Below are 4349 nucleotides of genomic sequence, written 5' to 3'. Positions count from 1 at the left end.
TAATATTTCTACCCAAATCCTCATGATATGTACAGACAAAATCATAGTTAAATAGATACGGTGAACCACCTAGACACTATTCTCTGGAAAATCTTGGATAATGACTGACTGACAGATCTACTCGGCTTTGGGATGTCGACCACTACCTGGGAAAAGAAAACATTTAAAAGATTGAGATTAAAATGCTAAGTGAATGACTATCTTAAATAAAACATGCTTTAAATCATAAATAACGTGAACATGCTTATCATTGAAAATTTATAAAATCATAATCAGGGCTTTAAAAATGAAACTAGAATCATAAAATACATCACGTAAAAATTCTGAAATACTACTCACTAGCATCTTTCTGGAAAACACCATTACTTCACTGCTTGAACATGTATGAGAGCTCTTTTGCTCAATCTCTAATAACCTTAGTTGAGAGAGAGTATTTTTTGCTCGATCTCATCAACGTCAATAACATAGTCATACGTGCACGTAGAGCTGAACTGGGTCATGACGACCTTACTATACCTTTGGTGTCAAGTATCCCTAGTACAACTGAAATCTGGGCACCTTACCATACCTTCGGTACCAACATTGGAGTAGGGTTTATATAAGGCACAAAATATTTATGCACATGGCAGAATATACATTCATTTAAAACATTCCTCATAGTTTCATTATCATCACATGGTGCCTTGTAAAACAATAAACATACTTATAGAATTCTTTAATAAAACATTACCATGCTATAAAACATGGCATAGGTTTACTGAAAAACACCTACTATAAAAATTTAAACTAAAACAAAAACCTATTCACTTCCTTTATTTAGAATTTTGACATAACATTAAGAAAACATCACTATTACAAATTTGGTATTTATTGATGGGTAAAAATAATGTAAAAAATGTCCATTTTGATGGCCAAAAAACGTAAAGAAAGCCAACATCAAGAAAACTTGACCATCAAGAAAATTGGTTATATTGATGGTAAAAAAATGTCACCAGAAACCTTTTTTTTGACGTTTTTGGCCATCAAGAAAGGGTACTTTGACGTATTTTGGCCATCAACTATATGGAAAAAACATCAAGAAAAAAACTTTTATTGATACGCTTCGAACATCAAAGTAAGATAATATTGACATTTTTTTCCATCAACTATTTTTAAGAACGTGATGAAAATCCTTTTTATTGACGTGTTTTGAACATCAAGAAAGTGTTTTTATTGACGACTTTTAAGCGTCAACTATACATTTTTATTGACCTTTTTTTACCAGTAAACTATATAAATTTGAAAAATAAAAAGAAAAATCTGGGTCATTAGGACCCCTCATATGGAACTTATAATTGACCTCAAACAAGCTTTTAATCTGCAATTTGCACTTACACTGATGGTACCTAACATGTGCTTCATACACAAGCAACAAAATACACCATAACACTTACATAAAGTTTGTAGTAGAACAACTTTAAACAACTTCAAAAGAACTTTACACAACTTCACTCAACTCCTGCAAACCCATCAACTACATAGATCTTTTACAATCCACCAACTCTACACAACTCTAAATATTCAATGCCACATATCTAAATTCATATAATCAGACCATCTCATTGAAACAAGTAACATATATAATAAACTTGCAATCTAACGAATCAATTGAGCATTTTATGTGATTAACCAGTAAAACAACGTTTCTGCAAACAACCAATATCTAAAAATAAGATCATATAATACCTAACCCTACCAAAATTGACATTGTATCTCATATCATAAACTCATAGAACTGAACTATTGATGATGCATTGTATAACAAAGATGTTGGGGTTGATGCCTTAAATCTCGTAGGGTCCTGTGGTTTGTAATTGTATTGTACAAACATTTTATTTATTTAATGAAATATGAGATGTTTTATTTGACATTTAGTAGCGTTAAACCCACAAACCAATAAATTAACATCCAAGTTTATCTTTTGTAACTTAAACATGTATATAGAGACGTACACGTGGATCATGTTTAAGTGATAACCTAAATGGTCCGCAGTAGATGGATAAGGCTGGATATCTTATCCTGGTGACACTACGAGTACGACCCGGTTTGTAGATGTTATAATTATTGTAAAATGCTACAAATGATCTAATCATGATCATTCATGTAGAAACATACACTAAAAGAAATTCGGGTTTTAATGTCGGTTGACAACCGACATTAAAGGGCTTCAATAACACAGCCTTCAATGTCGATTGCAACCGACATTAAAGCCTATTTTTTTTAATTCTTAACCGACGTTGAAGCCCGAATCTGTCCTTTTTTTTTTTAAATTCCATTGTCGAATCCATTTTTTTGGTCAATAAGTTAAAAACGACATTATATGTCTCGTGTTGGGTCAAGAAATGTCTGTCATTGTTTTATATTAAAGAGTATATATATAAAAAAAAATTCCTTCCAAATCCCCAAGAATCAAAATTTAGCCTTACACGTCAAACTTGAACCTAACAAATGAAAAACATCACTCAAAATCAAGTATTGAATCCAAACAAATATCACAATAAATTGTGTCCTTAGACCGTGTTTTGTATGAGTCAATATCAAGAACTTAGTTTCTATCAATGAAAAGAAAAGCCAAAAAACAAAAACTCAGCAAAGTTCAAAATTCCATCAATCCAAACAAATATCACAATAAACCGTGTCCTTAGAGTTAGACTCTTTCTATAAATACTTCAAGAAAAGCTAACAATGAATAAAATACCTAAAATATGGAAACATATCACAAATCTAACATGTAGTTCTATGGAGCAATAACAAAATCTAAACATCCAACAATCATTCAATAGATCAGGATTTACACAACACAATTTAGGATTTACACATCTAAACATTTGTTCTTTTCCGAGCGATGTTCTTCAAGACCTACAGTATTTGGAAAAAGAGATTTCTGTAATACGAAATTAAATTTTGCCTCTTTCTTCTTTGAAAACAACAACACAAAACAAAAGTATGAGTACAATCTTAAATCATACAACATTTTAGTTTTAGGTTCTGAAAGTTCCTATTTTACTGCATGGGATATGCACAGTATGAAACAAAGCATGAGATTGAACTTCTTCAAGTAACTTCATCAATGTTCTTGTCCAACAATGCTTACATCCATCAGCTTTAAGGCTTATATCACACAATAATTGCAGTAAACGTTCCAAAATCTTATTGACAAAATTATGAAATCCTGTTTTCTTGATTAGGTGAATCCACAAAAATTTAACAAAAGGTTCAAGCATTATGCACAAAAATTTAATAGCAAAAATGGCTACATCTCCACCTTCTAAGTTATTTACATAAATTATGTGAAGAAACTCGAGCGCTGCATCAATTGTAGAAATCCAAGCATCTAAATTATAGGGATTAAGTTCTAATTACAAATCATAGATACTAAATTTTAACTATATAACATTGGTTCCACCATAGATACTAAATTTTAACTATATGATAATTGTCCTAAAATTTCTCTCGGACGTGCATTAGTGGGAGCAACTGCGTCAGTTATTGTAACCGAAGAATAAAATGAAATCTTGTTTCATTTTGCAAAAGTTCGAAAAGTTCGAAAATTTTGGCATCGATGTGGAAAAGTAAACGATCTAATAGTTGAGAGCCTATACGATAGTCACTCAGCGCCTAAACGATCGCACACCTCGCGCCTAAACGATTGCACGCTACTTTCTAAACGATTGCTTAGCTTTCCTAAACGATCGTATAGTGTGTCGCATTTTTTAAATGATCGTCCACCTTTTACTAAACGATCGTTTAGTAAAACCTACACGATTGTGTAACTTCTTCTAAACGATAGTATTTAGCTATACGATATGTGAACTCTGAGCCCCATCTCTCTACTTGAGTATGTTCCCTACTGAGACTAGTGTGGTGAGTAGGTTGATGTGGAAATTAATGTGTAGTTGTAGAGAAAATGGTGAAAACTTAGAAAAAATTTGAATTTGAAAGCTTGACTCTTGAGTAAAGCTTGAAAAAATTGGCTAACTGTAACCCATGCGTTGGAGGCTAGAAAATTGGCTAAGTGTTGTGCCATGCATTGACCATGCTCATTTTAGAGGTTATTTGGGCATTGAAGGAAGCCAAAGTATGGCCAAGAGAAAAGCTATGCGTGGGAAAGCATGCGGCAACCCCAAGTATGCGCAGACATGGGCGCTAGGCATTGAAGTTGCGCGTGCTGGACGATCGTGTAGCAGTGAACGGCGTTACACGATGAGGTAGACGATCAGGTAGCAAATAAGCGGCGTTACACAATTGGGTATGCAATCGTCTAGTAAGTGAGTGACGCTACACGATGAGGTAGGTGATCGTGTAGGCGG

This window comes from Benincasa hispida, chromosome 5 (assembly GCF_027475165.1).
Source record: "Benincasa hispida cultivar pf3 chromosome 5, pf3_genome.v1.1, whole genome shotgun sequence".
Taxonomy (NCBI): Eukaryota; Viridiplantae; Streptophyta; class Magnoliopsida; order Cucurbitales; family Cucurbitaceae; genus Benincasa; species Benincasa hispida.
Note: the sequence above shows the minus strand (reverse complement) of the source record.